Here is a 20,108-nt window from a genome sequence, read left to right on the forward strand (position 1 = left end):
TTAATGTTGTTGAAGAAACGTTACATAGGAACATTACCTTGCCAGGCGGTCTCAGCTGACTATTTGGATTTTTTTTTTTTTTGTTTGAGCTGGAGGGGCCACAGCTTTATTGTGAATACACTTGCTGCATAATTGCCCATGCTGAAAAGGAATAATTCTGAAGTATTTGGCAAATAAACACATCGGGTTCTCTTTGAAGCTGGCCCTCTCAGTGTAAACTGTGTCTCACATTCACACACACACACTCACAAGAGAATGAAAGACGTGGCCAGACAGCAAGGACAACAATTCCAGAGTGCTCTTCCAGCTATCCGCCCTCAGATATGAACACAGAGGCAGGGGAGGGCCAGCCAAACCTGGTGCACAGCCATTCTCGCTCTGACAATATGTCTGATGTCGGCCCAAGATGCACAAAGGATGAAGAGGCTAAAACCCTCAGCAGATGGGGTGAATCCATCAGTCACAGTTGAGAGGCTGTTTATGGGAAAATGAGTTTTTCAGAAGTTATGCAATCGGTTAACTGACCAAAAAACGTTTAGACACAACACTCATCTAGCTAGATGGAATATTGACTCAGTGTTGCAGAGATGTTTGTTTGTTGTTGGTTAGGAATTTAAGGTCATTCAATGAATGAGGTTCTAAAGATCCTTAGATTCTTCTCAGGCCAGTTTTAGGCTGATTCTACTTGTATAACTTTTCATCATTACAGTCTACATTTGAATGAGTAAACCCTTCCTTAGTGTCCAGTCAGTTACAGCTTTGGGAAACAGAACAGATAAACAGGTTCTAACAGTTGTTTCACTGTGGGGCTAGGTTGGGTTTGAATAATTATAATAATAATGTAATGTAATGTGCTCACAGCTTTGATTATTATTAAGAATGTGTGTGCGTAAGTGTTTAAAAAAAAGCCTCCAACAAACATATTGTTAGGATGATTTTGGCCAATATATCCGTGATCATTGTGCATTCCCCTGACAAAGGCATATGGAAGCTCAACAAGAGAAAATGCAACTGCTCACTATAGCCAATTCCATCTCCTAACAGGCCCTTGGGCAAACAATTAGTTGTTGGGTCCCTAATGACCCTTAATACTCCTCGTTGTATTATTTCCCCTGACAACCAAGTACTTAAAAGCTGAAATTGATTAAGTGAATGACAGCAGCAAGTTTGACAGTTAATGAGTCTTTTATTAAAGGGGATACACCAAAATAGCCTTTAAGGCACAGTTCACCGAAAAATCACTTGTTATCACCACTATGCCGTTGGACTGGTGGGTATTGTGTTCGAGTCCACTAAATTAACATTTTTCAGGTGAACTCTCCCTTTAAAATGTGAATGTTGGCTTATTGTCCTCCTTTTCCATTTCAGTAATCACAATATGTTTGGGTTTGTTGCACAACAAACACAATTGTATTATTTAAACCTGGGCTTGGAGAATAACTGTCAGAGCTGTTAAGACTGGACATAATTGTTGCTTGTGACCTTAAAGTGACACTAAAGTAAGTACTGTACTAACCAACCTGCTTTAAGTTTTCATTGACATACATAAAAAATACAAAAAATTACAATGGAAACACTTTCATAACACAGCATTTTAACACGATTACAATATAAACTAAATCTACAATAAACATATAATTTAAAGGAATGATTAACAGAAACAGAATCCTTCAATAGATGTTATTTCACTTCAGTCCAACCAATTTAACATTAATGATATTGTGTATATAGAGCCATATAATATGGAGTATCCTCACCCAGATTCACCTGAGCCCCAGTTGCGGCACAATGTCCAATACTATGCTCTGACACTGCATGTTGGTGCACATTACAAAGTGAGTTCCTCAGGTAGTGTGGTGGAGTCTATGCATATGAAGAATTGAACCTTCAATTTGTATTTTTTGATTAGTTAATTACATTTCCCTTCATACATGTAAAGATGTACAATGCCTGCCTTGCCTCTATTCATCGTCTGAGTTTCAGTCCTCATTCAGTCAGCTCTGCATGTGGCCACATTCAGTCCCTGAATGTCCATTCTTTTTCAGAGTTTTATTCTGTGGACCTTTCTCCATAATTAAAGCTGTGAGAAAGCCTGATAATGGTGCAAAGAATTAACACTGTTTAATAACCCACTGCAACATGATGTGCCATTTGGAAATAGCTGTAAAAGGATCTTTCTAATCGTAAGTTCATTCTCAAAAAATTATTTTCAGCAGAACTAAACAGTTCATTGTATAAAATCTGTTGTAAACTCTGCAGTCTGATAATCCATATTAGAAGATATGTACATGCCCTTGCAGTGCAATAAGTGAAATATTCCCACATTACTTAAACACGACAGAGAACAGTAACAACCCCAGCACACAACAGGAGGAGTCAAAAACAACATTAATATTTGATTGTAAACCCCATCCTCTTCATAATTCAGCCAGCATGGCACACAAAATGCCAGTTTTCTTCACTACACGGCTAACAAATATAAATTCCTCCGCATGGGGTAGCCACTTAATCTTATAGATGGGAAATGATGAGAGCCAAATGAGCCATTATACTGTATAATGGGTGTAACCAAGACCATATCCAGCATCTTAGCCGATGATATTATCAACCTGACAAGGACTAATGGCTAAGTTCAAGGGCAGTGCATATAAAAGGAATTCGGAATGAACTACAGGTATCTGTTATAATTCAGTGACCACGGACCGTATGGAAATATGGTTCTGTTGAAGATTACAGGGACATTTGAGAATTATGAAATTGCTGTAGTCATCCACACAAAATGTATTTAAAGCTACAAACTCACAAAATTAGTCATTACTGAGGACTTCAAATTAATCTGAAACTAATAAGCTCAACCCATTATGCATTAAATGAGGAAGAGAAAGAGGGGGGAAGGATTTACTCTATCCATAATTTGGCATACATGCGGCTGACTATCAAGGATGTATTTCGACATCCCAAACAAACACATAATCAGTAGTCATTACAGGGTGAATTTTCTGGAGGAGGTCACACATGTTGCTGAGATAACAAGCCCTCCTTGCTGTCCCTGGCAGTAATAATGCATAAACCACAGTGCATCTACCTCTAGGTGCTGCAACTGAAACCAGCACTGCGTTTTTTTTATTAGCAGCTGTAGAGAAGAAAAAGACACGGCAATCCTTGTTTGACAAGGAAACCAGCTTTGGCTGTCAGAGCTCAATGGCATCACACAAATAGCATCTATCTTTCATGTTTGCAGTCACAGAGAAGACGAACACTTTCTCTTCTCCCCTTTTTTTCCTCGACATTCGCAATACACTAAATACATGCTCCCTTTTCCCATAACCTTGGCCCAATTTATTTCCTTTTCTCTGCTTTGCTGGCTCCTGGCATTTCCAGTTGGGTGAATGAGGTCACAGCGGTGCTCAATTAAAAATATGAAGTCATGTGCAATCTCCCTGCAATCGATCCATAAACAAAGTCAGCCCAAGGTGACGTCCGACACCCCCCAGCTGTGTTTCATAATCATGCTGGTCTTTTCTCAGTTGATCACGGCTCCTTCCAAGCCACTGCCATGGCAACATCCTTGACAGTGCTGTAAATATCCCTCGTTGACAACTGTTAAACAAGCCAATATCTTCCTCTGTATTTCACTAGAACTCATTTAACCTTCGGTTTGAGCACATTTTCTTCATTTCCACTTTCTTGGAAACTGTTTTGCTGGGACGGACCTCTCACTCTACATTTCTGAAAATGATTTGAATTTTGTTGCATAGTTGGGTGTGTTGAGGGATTCTTTGAAGAGATCAAAGAAAAATATGCCATCAGAATGAGAGATGTGGACCGTAAAAGGTTGCAGGGTGGTTGAGCATGGTAAGCCTTGGATTCCTGATGGATCACAGGAGCTGAGATGAACGTTTGTCCCCTCCAGACACATCCCAACACCACAGCAACTGGCTCAGTCACTAATTGATTTTGATGTTCCTCACTTGGTAAGAGTTTGCCGCTACTGACAGATACCAGCCCAGCCTCTTCCTCTGTCATTTAATCTCAGAGACTATTTACATAAAACAGATCCTCCTGTATGTGCTTATTTGACAATCAGCAGAATTAAGGTGGTTAAGTCAAGGTGACAGATAAAGAATTACATATTCAAGGTGCATAGTGACAAAGGCGGACCATTTGGCAGATGCAAAACTTCTTGGATGTCAGAAAGTCATTAGGGGCAGTTGCAGTCACTGAATGCTGCCCTGCTAAGGAAATTCACCTGAACTAAGTAACAACTCCAGGGGCTGCAAAGGTCACTTGAACTAAGTGCACACAAGTAAGGGCACATGGATGTGATGCTGGAGATTATTGCTTAAAAACTAACAGTGTTGGACCCTGAAGGCAGAAAAGAAACTTACTTTTCAAAAATGGGAGCAGTTAAAAAGGTTAAATTATGACACTGAGGAATGGCTGAGGAGAAACTGTGAAACATGACTATCACATTCAATTTCCTAAAGTAAAGGTCTGCCCATTGTAATACATCTTTGTGAATATTAAAAGCTGCTGGAGATGTTGATATAAAACAGTACACCAGTGAACTGTGACTAATTTTGGCTTTTTCCTTCCTAATAGCACTAGATTAACATATTCATATTTCCTCTTTCCTTTTTGTTTTACCAATAATGGATAATTGTGTCCCACTACTCATTAGTTATTAATATAAAACATGTCTGTAGAGCCATGCTGATACATATAAGAAAAGCTTGGTGCCCTTGATTCACATTTACATAAGTGTACATCAGAAATCCCCAATGTCTCCTCAGCAGCAATTGTGGGATCTATAAATATCTTCTAGCATGTAGTGCTTAGCATTTGATTCCAAGCAATTATAAACAGATACACAGTGACACAGTGGGCTGTGGTTTGTCTGCCCCATAATGCCTATGATGGCCACATACACACACTGTGTTATCCATGAATCCTCAAGGTCCAGCAGCCCACTACAGGCCACTTAGCTTGATCTGAGTTAAAGGTGGCTTACCTTAACCTCTGTTAATAAGAAGCTGTCAAATAATGATTGGCAATTGAACTGGTTTGCTTGAGTGTTGGTGATAGGATCTGTTTAATAAGTCTAAGCAGTGATTCAGCTTATATATATATTTTTTTTCTTTAACCAAGAATGATTCAAAGGTAGTGTGTGTAGAATGTGAAAAATAACCTGTGGGAGACTTCAGTTGTCATAAAAACTCAAAAAATGTTTCGTTTGTCCAGTCTGTAAAAAACATGGCGGCCTCTGTAGAGAGGGTCCCCTGAATGTAAATATAAAGTATTTGAATATAAAGTATTTAAATATAAAGTATTTAAATATAAAGGGCCTTTTCTGGGGTAAAGAAAACTAAAATTCATACAATTTAAATGAAATTAACTAGTGAACACATGATGAGGATTATTCTACATTAAATTTCTGCCAATAGTTCCCTTTCACATAAATCTTACACACTGGACCTTTAAGCTATTGCCAAATACTTTTTTTGTTTTAACTTGAATCTATTTTACTGATCAAAGTTGTGTGCATATTATCTGTGGGGATTATTAGCAACCTTTTGAATATACTCACAGAGAGTCAGATTTAAATAATATTGCTAAACTGCCGGCTTGATTTAATTTGGTACCACTTTGATATACATCCATGTTGGATTTGACACTCAGGAGTTGTGTCCAACAGCAAAAGTGCAAGTTTAGGAATTAGTATGACTATTGTGTAATGAGGTGTCAAGTAACGCCACTGAGCCATGCATGTCACTGATTTGTCTCACACATGTCTGACAGAACAGAAACACTCCTGTCGATTCCCGTGGGCAGAACCCAGACTCCAGTTTTAAAACATTATAGTCTGTATTTATGTAGAGCTTTTCTAGTTCTGATGACCACTCGAGGTGCTTTACATGACAGTTTTTTGCATTCACCTTTATTCATTTAATGTTAATGAAACACAATCTATTTCCCTGTATTATAAGCACAATACAGACTGTGTATTGTGCTCTGAGAGATCTGCAACATCAACTATTATAATCATTATTGTCTGTTCTGGTCCTATCTCAATAGTTGTTTGTGAGTTCTACAAATGATGACCCAATAAATCTAAATAACAGAAGATGGTTTCAACCAGTATTGATACGACGACAACATGCCCAGTCTATTACGACAACTTATTAAGAAAACTCAAACTGGCAGGTAAACGTAGAAATACAATTAGTTTTTACCCAAACCACATCAAAGAAATATGTACAAAACACACACACACACAGACACATACAGACACACAAAGTAACACATTTCTGCAGCTCGCAGACAGCATTGTTGCTGGACGTCTGAGAACCATAAAGTGTCTGTGACAGCAACATGACAGTGTTCTTTTATGACTCCCTTATATTCCCCTACAGTGACAGCAGGGGAATGGAGAGAGATGCCAGGAATCATGAAGAGGAATCCCTGTCAAGTCCCACCCTGAGGCTTCCCCTCCCTCGTGTCAAGATAAATAACCACAAGAACCTCATGTGAAGTGGAGAGATGGAGATAGAGAGAGAGAAAAGCAGACAGACAAAAAAAAAAAGGTGCCACAAAACACTTGCATTCTAGGATGGCTAGAGTATGTAATTCGTTCTGGATAGTTGATTATTGGATCTGGTTGGACTTTGGAGTGAAGAAGGACATGCTGTTGATAAGAATGCAATATTGCATCACCTGATATTTTATAGTGATGACAACAGTTAATGTTTTTTTTTAAATGTTAGTGTTGACTGACTGTGCATAAATAAACCTTTAATCGTGTAAGTGAATGAGAAAGCCTAAAGGAGAGAAATGCAGTGATGGTTGTAACCAGTGTTCTGATACTCTTAAAATCTGATGTTTAACAGACAGGCTGTTTTATTTTTTTTTCTAAAAGACTCAGTTTTACTTTTGTTTTATTCTTTTGATTTTCTTCATGGGACAGGAATGCAACGTCTCTCTCTGATTCCTCCATGAATTCTCAGCTGCTCTCCCCCTACTGGCCAAACTCGATCTGCTGATTTTATTACAGAATGATTTCAAACACATAACAAGGTTAAATTACTGCATTTGTTTTGGCGTTTTCAACCATTTAGGTTGGCTTTATGCTACAGGGTGGTGAGAAGAAGAAACTAATCAAAAATAAACAGACCATTCCCTGAATCAACAACGTGGCCTCCATCACTGGAAGAATTTAACCCAAAAATTTAGAGAAGATGACAGAATTGCACACAATTCATTAAGCATTACACACTGGCAGACATTTGCTGATGTTAGTATGGCCATTATCACACATCCACACTATCAGTTTCAGTTACATTAGCCTCAGAGCCATCTAAATATCACATGGAAAAACAGGAACTATCCTTTCAGTTTGCCTCAGTCCTTGTTGCCAAACAGCAAACGGGTCAATAACCCATCATTATAGAGCTTCACACTTCGCTGGCTGCAAATTGACTGCCTGAAGGATTAAGGAGAAAGGCAATGATGCCAATGCTGGAGATGAGACAACATTGCTCATCTTCTCTACCTACGAAAAAACCAAGGGTGCACTGAAAATACTTTGGCTAAAGAAAGAGAAGGCAGTGTGACCGGACATAATCCTGTCACTCTGGGTATTGTTGGTAAAATGGAGGGGGAACAGTGACTCGGATCAATGACCTGTCAATGCACAATTGAAAGTAGGACACAGTGGCACAAGTGGAACAAGGTCACATATAAGACAAAGTCACTTTTCTAATTGGGAGTTGATTGTCTTCAGCATGATAATATCATTTTATTTATCAGAATCTCTTCTTATCTTCAACCACCCTGCCTCTCCCTTCTCCTTTACCTGATTAAAATAATACAAATTAAACATTATTAGTTACTCCTTTTTTTTGTTTTTGTCATGATGGTTTTGCATAGTTTTATAGAACAATGAAACAGCCAAGTGCACTATTTTATTTTGCCTAAATGTGCAGTAAAATCAATCACTCTGTCTTATTTAGCAAATGTTTAAAAAGCAATTGTCATTTTCAATAAAGATGCATCCAAATCGGTCCTCAGAGACCAATGTCAGCCAATCCTGTGATATTGTGATCTAGGACTGTGCGATATTAGGATAACAATAATGTTGTTTAATGTCGCTGAAAATAAATGTGCGCGCAAAATTGCCGCCAGATTCATAACACATGTACACCAGCCAATTTTGTCCTCACCACCTTGTGTATGTTTGTGACTCTGAATCATTCTAAATTGACAGGCGCTTTTTGCAGTTAGCGTTATTGCAGCCCAGGAACACTGAAGCCTGGGCTGCAATAACTGAGGCAGTGAATGTTGTGTCCCCTGAGGTTCGGACTGTAAGAACATATTGACAAATCCCAGATTCTTTCGTCAAACATTTATACGCATGCTTTAAGAACTGTTTGTGAATGAGGTCCTTTACCTCTATCATCCGCCAACTGAGCTCGCCCCATCTCCTCCAGCTCCCAAGTTTACAAAGTCTGTTGTTTTTACCCAGACTGAGTTTACTGTGTCCAAATACACTGTGTGTGTGTGTGTATATATGTGTATGAATATGTATGTGTGTGTGTGTGTGTGTGTGTGAAAGAGAGAGAGAGAGAGAGAGCGCGACTGATGATGAATGCGCTGCTCTGAAGAAAGATTTAACTCTTTAATAAATGGATCATTATGTGATGATCAGTGTTGATATTGTGGCGACAAACAAATCAACTTCAGCAGACAGAGAAAGAGAGAGAGAGAGAGAGAGACATACACGCGCAGAGAGAGAGCAGCGGAGTCAGTGTGTGTTTGTTACTTTTCCCTCAGGTTCTGGGATCATTGTTAAGCTCCACAATTATTTTATATAATCAACAGCTCATAGTGATGAATCTGACCCAGGACAAACATGATCACTAGAAGTTACCACAGTAGAATTTATTCTGGAGGCGGAGTGGGATTTTAAATCCTCTTTTCTCTCCATTCTCTATTTATTCTCTTCTGAATATCTTTAATTTATTATCTAGAGCAGCAGGGCTCCATCTGACTGGCCACATATATTGACATGCGTGTCGCATGGAACCACATTTATCGCAGTTTTTGGCGTCTTTTGGAATACGTATATAGTTGATATCACGATGATGATAGATTTTCGATATATCGTGCAGCTCTATTGTGATCTAACCATAACGATTCATCAGTGCTCAACAAATTCATATGCTCTCATTATTACAGTTTTTTCCCCCAATTCCATCATGGAGTGATGAAGCAACCCATTCTAGTATTAAACTAGCCCTGGTGTCAGAGTGCTGCTGACAGCTGTGTGTTGATGACTGTGCAAGCCAATAATTACAAATAAAAAGGTGTGTGTAGAATGTAGCGACATCTAGAGGTGAAGTTGCATGTTGCAGCTCAACAGCCCTCACCTCACCCTCTTCCACTCTTGAAGGAGAACCTTTGGCAGCCTTCAGTTGTCATAAAAACTCAAAAGGTGCTTAGTTTGTCCAGTTTGGACGACTATAAAAAACATGGCGGCCTCCGCAGAGAGGACCTCCCTCCTATATAATATAAAGTATTCAAATATAAAGGGTCAATCCTAGGGTAAAGAAAACTACAATTTTTACAATTTAGAACACACTAGTGAAAACGTCACTAGGATTATTTTATAATGAATGATAGTAATAGATCCCTTTCACCTAAATCTTACACACTGGACCTTTAAAGCTGTTTTTCACAGATCCAGGGAAAAGTGGCTGGGCTGATGTGGGGCAGAAAAGAGTTGAGAGAGGCAGAAATATTTCATTGAGGAAAGAAAATGGGAAGGGACCAAAACAAAAAAGTAACATCAGTCAATGTGGCTTTAATAAAGCAGAGATCCTGTGGAAAAGTCGGAGGGAGTGGCAGCGGTATTGGAGGGAGACAGGCTGTTTCTGATTCGCTGATATGGTTTTATTATCTTTTGAGTCCTGAACAAGGTGCTGGCTGGCTGACTGGGCTGCCTGGCGGTATTGCCTGGGTTGATGGGGCTAATGGAATTCGAATGCTGGGGCCTCATCTCTCAGTTGTGATGGCTGGGTGACAGGTCCTGATGGATAGCTAGAGCTGAAGGCTCGCCTGACAGTCATGCTCGGCTGATGAATTGTGAAATGAGACAGACATACAAAAAGCTGTGGGCAGCCCAGACCTGGACTGAACCCCCACCCCCCCCCCCGCCAACACACACTCCTCCTTGGTCAACTGGTGTGCTCTGTGCGACAATGAGCGCCATTGACACTCGCATCCATCTTCCACCCTGACTTGTTGCTAAGGTAAGGCAGGCAGCTCTGCAGGGTGCCATGGAGACACATGGCCAAGCCTCGAGACCCCTCCAAGTTTTGAAGTGTTTTAATGATGGACTGCGGCCATCTATCAAGCTGACGTTTCTCCTGAGTTTAGTCCTATAGCAGTATATTCCCCTCTGACAGAAGTGTATTATCTTCTTCTACACGTCAGCATCTACACTAGGAAGTAAAACAAACTGACCCCAATTCTTGCAGTTCAGACGACCTATGAGAGAACTATAGCAAGAGAAACAGTGGTAGAGAAGTATTGCTAAACTGTGGCAGATGATCTACGAGCTAAAGGGAGAGCTGAAGGGCTCAGTAGTGAAACTTGCCTATATTCGAGACTTCTCTTGTGAAGTGCACTCGAAAGAAAATAGTGGTCAAGGAGAGAGAAGACAAAAACATAGTAAGTAGTAACTTAAAAAAGAGAGTAGTGGAATGGGACCGATTCTACAAGAGGGGCTGTCTACAGCAACAATTAGAGTCTCCCATCATAATCATAAAAGGCATCATTTAACAACAGTTTGATGGGGTTTTGTTAACTATTCAGAGTAAATGACAGCTGAATTAGACTGAGAGCCGAGGATTAATGAAAATACACAGGGAGCTGGGGGATGTAAAGAAAACTGCTGCCTGTGGACATTAAAATGACTTATTACATGATTATTTGAAGGCATATTATTTCTTTCTGCTTAATTATTGCTCCCTCTCCGTTTTCCTGTGTCTCTGCACTAATCTGCCCATTGTCAGCTACGTGACCTGTACCTGTGATGGAATCCAGTGAGGTGATACCGCAGCTCTCTAACACACTCTGATGTTGAGCGCTCTCCTCGTGAGTGTTTACCTGATGCCCCTGTGTCTCTCTGTCCATCTTTCACATGTGGCATTTATTTGAACTCCCAGGGTTGTTTTCTTGACCGGCTGATATCCAATGGTTTGGGTATTGCAGTCCTAAGTCTACTTGATGCACAGAGTGACATGCCCCGTTTGCATGGTTTCTATGAGACTGTGATAGAGATTGAATTGTGTATAACCCAGAGCTGTTTCAAGATGAATACGAGCACTTAAACTTTGCTTACCATCCAAAACATTCAGGGTTTATAAATCTGTTTCAGGAAGTCAAATCCCAATGTTTATTCTCATGACAGAACATCGGGGGAAAATAGGTGTTTCAAAGTTAACGTTGACTTTCTTTTCCCTGTCGCTCTGTCTTTCTTAACTTGTCAGTGAATATGCACAGAGATTAATTATAATCCCTTCAACTGAAGTTCATTTTGTGCTGCATCATAAAAATCTTTCAACCTCTTTTCTGACAAACTTAAAATATCTGAGCAAGTATTCCTAATGTTTTACAATCAGGTCTACTCAATGGAATAGTATGCACACATGTACAGGTGTGTGCATACTAGGAGTACATAGATACTGTATGTCGATATCCACCAAAAGATGATTCAATTTGTTGCTCAAACCTTTTAATGTCACCTAATGTTGTAATCAGAAGTTGTGTTGTTTTAGATTTATCAATTCAAAGGTGTCATCCCAAGCATATGTTATCCACAAAACAATATAAATGTCCAGTTACTTTCAGTAATTCTCATTTGCTCTTTTGTTCTTTTGAGTCAGCTTCCAGTCTTAGACAATTTGATTTCATACACAGCTGGGAAATAGAAACAAGTGGCAACAGCTTACACCACTGACCTCTGCACATTTCGTACCAGAGATCTGTTCAGAAAATGTCAAAAGTCACAATGGTGTTTTCTTGGACAAAAAAATGGCTGCATGGAGAAACAACTGAACCACACTAATTGTGTTGGCTCACCGGAAGGCATGCATTTTGTTTCTGCAAATTATGAGACTCTCCCGCAAGCCAGAGTTTCGCAAACACACCATTAAAAAGGTGTTTATCAAAGGATGCATCATGTGCTACACAAGCATAAAATTATTCGACAATGGATATTTTTTTCGAAAGGAATTCAGATTCTGACTTGGCATCATGATGTTATCATACTAAAAGCATCTACTGCTGAAGCAGCTTATCGCTTACCTTGAGGTTTAACCCAGACTTTGCACTACCAGTAAAAAAAACAGCTGTGAGCTGTGTGAGGCATCAATAACTGAGTAACTGAGCAGAGTCAGGTTTGAACATCAAGCAAGTATAATTTAAAAAAATGGTGGTTTGTCATTTGCTCGTATTTAAAGGTTGATTTCCTTTACCCTTTCATCAACATGCAGCTTCCATCTGATATAACATGGCTGTAGATTGTGTTCCATGTCAGCAAAGTCTTCAACAACATTCAGGTTATCTGAGTAAATGGACAGGAAATAACTCCCTGTTTGAGCTGATGAGAATTTCATGAAATATATGAGAAAGGGGGATACAAGAAGTGAACTGGGAGAATACGGCGGTTTTTCGATGACAGTTCAATTATTGTAGTTGATGGGATGGCAACTTGACCCTTCATTTGCATGCCGGTGAGGCGATATCCACTGTGATTGCCATACCTCATGTGTCAGGTCCCGGCAAAAATGCTCGCCGATGGATATTCATCATTTATTACAACTCCCGCGCACCGCCTGTCCTAGTTTCCCTGCCGCTTTCACCTGATCAATGCCATGTGCAAATAAGGGAGGACAAATCAGCCATTGATGTCTGATGAGAACAGGGACCGGGATGGGATGGCAGGAGAATGATATCTTTATTAGAGGATTTGTCGGATTGGGCTTCTCAGAGTCAAGGCTGAAGAGGCTGCAAAGACACATGCCCTCCATCTGGACGCTATTAATGAGGATCATCTGCACTCAAAAAGTCTGGGGACAAGGATGAGGGCATATAATACCCCAGAGGGACAAGGAGAGTTTAAAGGCTCAGATGATGCATCACTGAGGGAAGATATCCCGAAGATATAACACTCACCTACCAACGGCCCTTCTTCACACAGTGTAGACACATGAGACAGAACATGAGGGCATGAATCCTATACATCATTTTTGATGAAAATGAGTTGGGAGGTTGTAGAATGTTTACATACAGAATAACTTGGTCCTAATTGTGATCTCTTGAGATATAACACTTATATGACACACATGGAATATATTGTTCTTGTGCATTTCAGTAGTGTGCCATCAGGGCAAGCAGGGCAAAACATTGCTCGACCTGTTGACGCTAAAAAAACAGAGATCAATTCAACAATACTAAAACAGAAATGCCTACATGCATTTAGCAGTGGCTGTAAGGCCTGTCTTGATAATTGCTATATTGACTAATCACACGATATCTACAAACATGGACTCTTTTGGTGAGATTGATAAATTGCGCATTGTTATTTCCATATGTGTTTAAAATGATAAATTGCACATTGTTATTTCCATATGTGTTTAAAATAATCTTAAGAATGTCACCAACATTTAGCCAGTTGTGCCGCCTCTCTCTGTGTCTGAGGTGACTCGCACACACACGCCGTGGGCCGGCCCCGCCTTCACTCACACAGACTGAAACACACAGTGAAGCAGCCGGAGGTGAAGTGAAAACAATATGGGTTTAAGCTGGATGACAGAGGCGAGCACATAACAGGGGATCTAGGTGTGTGCAACATGGACAGAAGGCTGGGGGCGGCATGGGGCGCTCACAAACACAAAAAAAAAGGATAATGAAAAAAGGATAACATTTTTGTGATCAGTTTTCTACCGCTCATTTGCATGTCACATCACGTTAACCTCCGCTGCTACAACTCCATCCAAGAGGAAAAATGGAAACGGAATCTCTCGTTACATTTGATTTCAGAAAAAACATTCTGTTCCATAAAGGCTCTGAGGCTGATTTACCGCTCGGGGCCAACAGGTGGCCGTCTCTGGACAAAGCCTTAGCTCCACAGTGTTTCATTATCCTGGGTGTGACTGTGTGATGTTGAGCATGTTGATATTGTACACAAAGACAGTGGTGTGTAATGATATATACTTACACATTAGAAAATTGCTTCAACAGTATTTGCTTCTCAAGTGTTAACATGCAGCAGCAAGTAAACAAGCACATTTCACTGATTCATCATCTCTGTGTTGGTTTGACAGAGAGATTGGGTCATGGCGAAGCTGGCGGCTGGAGTTAGGAGTGTAGTTGTGAACTCGCAGTGAGATGATTGTGCAGTCGAGACTATTTACCAGTAAATAAAAGCTACAACTCCTCAAGACCCAAACCATCCCTGTACTTTCACTGCTGTCAGATACCCTGGGCTGTCATATTTTCATTTCTAGCATGCATTAGTTTTGCATTTACTCCACGTATTTTCATTTAGATTTTTGATTTTTTTCTATATTTTTGTAGCCTCAATACTTTTAATCGTTTTATTAAAAGATCAGTGTGTAAGATTTAGGTGAAAGGGATCTATTGGTGAAAATTTAATATAAAATAATCCTAGTGATGTTTTCACTAGTGTTTGTCATCCTATTATTTGAAATTGTTATTTTCTTTCACCTATAATGGGCACTTTATATTTAAATACTTTATCTTTACACAGGGAGTGGGTGCTCTATACGGAGCCCGCCATGTTTTTTACAGTCGTCCTAACTGGACAAAATTGTATGGCTACTAAAGGCAACCAAACATTCTCGTTAATGTTTGGAAGGGGAGGGTGAGGTGAGGGAAATTCAGCTGCAAAATGTAACCTCACCACTAGATGTCACTAAATTCTACACACTGAACCTTTAAGTGTTATATTTGTTAAATTTAATCGAGGAGCTAGTTCGCACAATAATTTCCTTTGGGGTTAATAAATCGTTCTTATATCATGTCATAAGCATCACATGCTCGGATCTATAATCAACAATTGCTGTCAAATATAGCTATAAAAAAGGATGATAAGTTGCAGTGCAATTCAATCAATTCAATCAAGCTGCTTCCTTGTAAGGAAGAATCTTACACCAGTGTCACTCTGCTCTACCAGAACATAGTGAGATACCTCAGTAACACTGCTCTCACATGCTGCACCACCTCACAATTATAAGATACCTTGTATCTAGACTTAATTACACCACCTTTCATACTGATTGACTTTGGAATACACATGGTATAGTAAACAGCTGACGCATACCGTCAGATGGTGCTTTGTAGAGGGGGGCGATTTTCTGCAGCTCAGTATGTAAATGTCACTGCATGTCATTGGCATATATGATGTTGCTGAATCCAGACACTGTACCAAGCGAGAGAGCCAAGCAGTTGGGGATAAACCTAGTTCTGCTTTGTTCTGTTTCTTCATCATTGTTATTTTGCCTAAATGTATAATTGTAATATGTGTTTTATTTGTATAAATATATAAAACTTATAAATATATAAGTACTAAATCTGCATAATACTATTCTATGTGCCTTAATCAAATAATAAAGCATGCATTATGTTTGAGCCACACCTCAAAAAAAGCTTGTCACCTCCCGTCTACTGTGCTCAGCTTTTACATCAGATCCTCATGTAAAAGTCACCGCTGTGCAACATCAGACAAACCTTATCCAACACTAAAAACACAACTGGGTGAGGATTATTGAGGATGGATCTTATGATCAGTAACTTCAGCTGATTGTATATATGTGGTTTTGATGTGAAATTTAACTTTGAGTTCTGAATCTCAGTGTCAGTTGAGTGGGAGTTGAGTGATGAAGAAACAAAGACAAACACTCAGCTGCTGTTCTCATTTATTCAGAGCCCAAATCTTTGCTGACTGATGTCATATTTTTGTCTATCCTACTTATACTCTAATGAGGGATACTGACAGGTATTTATCCTGAACACGCTAAATGTGTCGCCTGCATTTAAACCGCTGAAACACATGGAAAACATCCCAAGCACATGTCTCTATGAGAAACCAATTAATGTGACCTGGAGCTAGGTATTCGAAAAATTGCGCTTCCTTTGCAACAATCGAGGTTCACACCATAGTGTACATAAGTCTCCCATAACTGTGAGAGTCCTGCCCCAGAGGGATCAATTAAATACTTGATGCATAATCCGTGTGAGCATTGGAAGAAGACAGAGAGAACCGTGTCGAAATTCATGAGGAGAACATGAATGTGATTGTTGGCAGTGTTGGTGGTGTGGATGGTGATCGTGGTGGGTGGTGAGAACAAATCTCTTTTCCCTCTTTGTGTCTGAGACCCAACACACTGGAAGCCTTGCAGAAATGCAAAAGAGAGGGCAAGGGAGCACACAGCAACTTCTGATTGATGTAAACCTGACGCTACAGCTCCATAATATGGGCCCATTCAATTTAATCCTAAACGGACAAGCTCCATATTGAATTGTGACACAATCTTTTTCATTGGAAGATCTGATGCCCTGCCATTTCAATTTCCACACCAATTTTCCCTACAGTTGCACTCTACATGTTGACTCTTTGAAAAGGCCTCCAAAACTATCGGCTTGGTCTGTTGGCTTGTCTCAGTACAAGCAGCTCATCCATGAAAACTTTTGGCAATCTTTTTAAGCAGCTGCTGCTGTCAAACTAAGGGCTCTGAAGGATTTCACTTAGTTCTGCACGTCTTATGAGAGAAATGCTACTCACATTCAATTGCAGTGAAGGATGCAACACGGGCTGCTTTTGTGATTTCACAGTTGTTCAGATAAGTGAGTGGAAACCCGCACAAAATATCACACCTTGCGCACCATTTGAAGATGCTGCGGTTGGTTTGTTTGCAGGCCCTCCATGGCCCTTTCAAGGCAAATTTGCCACAAGCAAACAATAACGTGCTGCAGAGGTGTGTCTAATTTCAGAAATCAGAACATTCCTGCTGAGTGCGTTACATATGGACAAACACCTGAAAGTGGACAGAGGGAAAAAGAACTCCTGGTGGAGAGTATTCGAGTGGATGCAGATGATGCTGCCACTCCACACCACAAGTACGACATGTGTAAATATTCAGCTGAGCAACACATAGTGCTATCACTGCATAACTGCTGTGACGAAGTGTATACTACGATTTCTAGGCTGATAGATATCAAGGCGTCTGCTTATATATGCGTTGCATTTGGAACTCATGTCATATATGATGTGCTGCAGCAAACGCCTACCAGCCTAAAGTGAGTCTCCTAATAGGTGGGGGAGGGTTTCAAATTCCCAACTTGCACATCACTGCTGTAAAGATAGCTCTAGCTTCCTTAATGTACGGTCAATTCTAGGGTTGAGTATTAAGCATTTGCTTCAGTGCACGAAATATGACGTATCCTCCACTCCCAGATATCTACTGAAGAATAAGGTAGATTGTGTAAATGTGGCACCTGTTTGCCGATGTGAGGACATGTGAAGTTGTCATATATCATCAGTTTTTTGTATTGTAGGAAATTAATTATATTTTTTAGATGGTTTACTGGATTCTATTCTGTGTGTGCATGTAAAGATGACAGTAGTTATAGCCTATGAAGACACTGAAAACTTTCCAGATGATATAATGACTGCACTCCCAGGGTTTGTGACCAGCTGCAGTTTGGAGTAACCACTTACTCTCCACCTGACCAGGCTAACGCTAGTCTGTTTACTCTCTTCTATGGGTTTCATTTGGGGTTTATGAGAAGGGGCAGGCCCGGTTCACATATTAACTCTCAATACTCAAAGTGTGCGTGTTAAGGAAGAGAGACAGGGATGGAGCTGGCCAAAACGTCAAGCTACAGGTTACAAAACGGCAGGTCACACACCAACAGGTGATGTCATGGTGGTGGATGCACTATGATGATTTAACAAGACACAGTTTCTAACTAGCTGAGTAAGAAATGGTGAGACAATGGTTTTAATCAAGAAAATCCTTGTAACTTTTCCCCAACCCAACAAAACATATTAACATATTAACAAATGCACTCACAGTAAAATGTTATTTTCTCACAATATATGATCTCTGTACAATAAGAATGTACTGTATTGTCCATTCACATAGAAGATCTTTCACCTTGGTTTTCAGGAGGATCTCTGGTTAAGTTGATGATAGGCCTCTGTCTTATCTCTTGTTTTAATTAAGTGAGAAGATAACACACAAGGAAATAGGAGGTCAATTATGCAGTTACAGAAATAATAACAAAATAACCTTTTAAAAATGATTAACATTTCTGTTTGTCCCTGTCTTTTTCTTATTCTCCCTTGAATGTTTTTATTTTCATATCTTTCTCTAAAAAACGCTCACGTTTTTTTAATCATCATCGTAAAGGCCATCATGTGAAATACCAGGAGTGAGTGAAAATGTGTTTGAGTTTGTGTATGTGTGTGCGTCCACTCTGAGCTGCTCTCAGTATAACTACTAAACACTCATCACTAGTTATCAGGACCTGATCGGTGCATGAAGTAACTCAGTGTCTGTTTGATTCCTGGGTTTATGAGGCTGCATTTCAACATCATGAAAAATGAGTCATCCACATAATGTGTGTGCTCAGTACAACATGAGAGGTGACACACACAGGACTCAGTGATTAAGTGACCGGAGCGCCACGGAGTCATGATGCGACACCATCGATTAATAACTGAACACATGATCATCATCTAAATAATCCCAATAAAAAACAGAACAAATGAACGTGAACTAGTTCATTTTCATCTGTATGAACTGAACTAGATCTTTTTAAGTGTGAACTGGAGGAACACTTCTCCTCAGTCTCTGTTTACACCCTGAACCACTTGGATGCGCTCATGGAATAGTCCATTGTAGAGGGGGGGTTGCAGAGACACTAGTGACTTGTGAATTATAGGCATTCTGATTGAATTTTTATATATGTATTTTCATAAAGAAATTATTAATTAGGGAAAAAATAAAAAAAACATCTTATCCATAAGTTTATTAGGTTCTATATTGGGCCCCTGGTAGTTCAGGGCCCAAGGCAATTGTTGATCTTTACCTAATGGTTAAGTCCGCCTCTGGCTTTGCGTACAGCAACAGTATCTGCTGTAGGGACAATAACTCAGGCCAACACAGTTCACTCTAACACAAACCATCAGACCACTTATTTCTTAGTGCAGCCTTTATATATGCACTGTACTCCCATAATCTCCTGAAATTATCCGGAGGGGTTGTAAGTGAGAATGCAAAAATCCAAATCAGTTGCTGTGGCATAATCCAGAGCCCCCTAGTAAAAACTCCAGATAATGCAGGTAAGAGCCCATGTGAAAGAGAATACACCGTGAGCTAATGACATATAAAGATGACTTGAAAAGATATATAAATAAAACAAAGAGAATACAAGCGTTTATACATTCTGTCCTGCCTCCTCCAGGCTCTACCCAGTCACTGCCATCATGTGAATGCTTCAGAGATTTTCCCGTAGCTGTGAAGACTCCTGACCCTGAAGCCCAATTTGTGCCCCTTTGTTGGAGCTACGTCGTAGCCTGCACACGTAGCCGAGCATATATAGTTGTGCGTAGGTGTGTGTGAGTCACGCTGCAATTACACTGTCGAACTGCTAGTGATGGTAGAGTTCCTATGCTGCTGTTGAGTGTTTTCCGATTTCTGGTTGGCTTATTGGTGCATATCAGGGAACGCGAGCTTCAAAACAGAAGCAGGAATTGGGCTTGAGAATCTCCTGCTGTGTTTTTCATGTGTGAAAGGCAAACTCCCCACAAAGTCTGAACAACACCGTCCAGACATTTTCCAGTACACGTCTAAAATGGCTTCGGTGAACCTCATGGCTACGTGTTTATTGAAAGTCATAGCAGAAACCCAATGTAGTTTATAATTATATTAGGTCAATAAGTTAAACATTGGTGATCAGCAGTAGTTTTCTGGTGCTCTCTCGCTCTGTCTTCCTTTGACTGCTTTCTGGTTACAAGT

At 40.0% G+C, this 20,108-nt stretch overlaps 1 protein-coding gene and 1 long non-coding RNA gene across 2 annotated transcripts in view; one reads left to right on the forward strand and one right to left on the reverse strand.

Moving 5' to 3' along the window:
- Nucleotides 1-20,108, reverse strand: part of ntm (neurotrimin) — a 383,071-nt gene that overhangs the window by 137,661 nt on the left and 225,302 nt on the right. The gene's annotated exons all lie outside the window — the stretch shown is intronic.
- Nucleotides 3,166-6,886, forward strand: LOC138413838 (uncharacterized). The gene is made up of 3 exons (XR_011246233.1): nucleotides 3,166-3,974; nucleotides 6,076-6,204; nucleotides 6,414-6,886. It is a non-coding gene; the product is annotated as an uncharacterized lncRNA (long non-coding RNA).

The sequence above is a fragment of the Paralichthys olivaceus genome, chromosome 15 (genome assembly GCF_024713975.1).
Source record: "Paralichthys olivaceus isolate ysfri-2021 chromosome 15, ASM2471397v2, whole genome shotgun sequence".
Lineage (NCBI taxonomy): Eukaryota > Metazoa > Chordata > Actinopteri > Pleuronectiformes > Paralichthyidae > Paralichthys > Paralichthys olivaceus.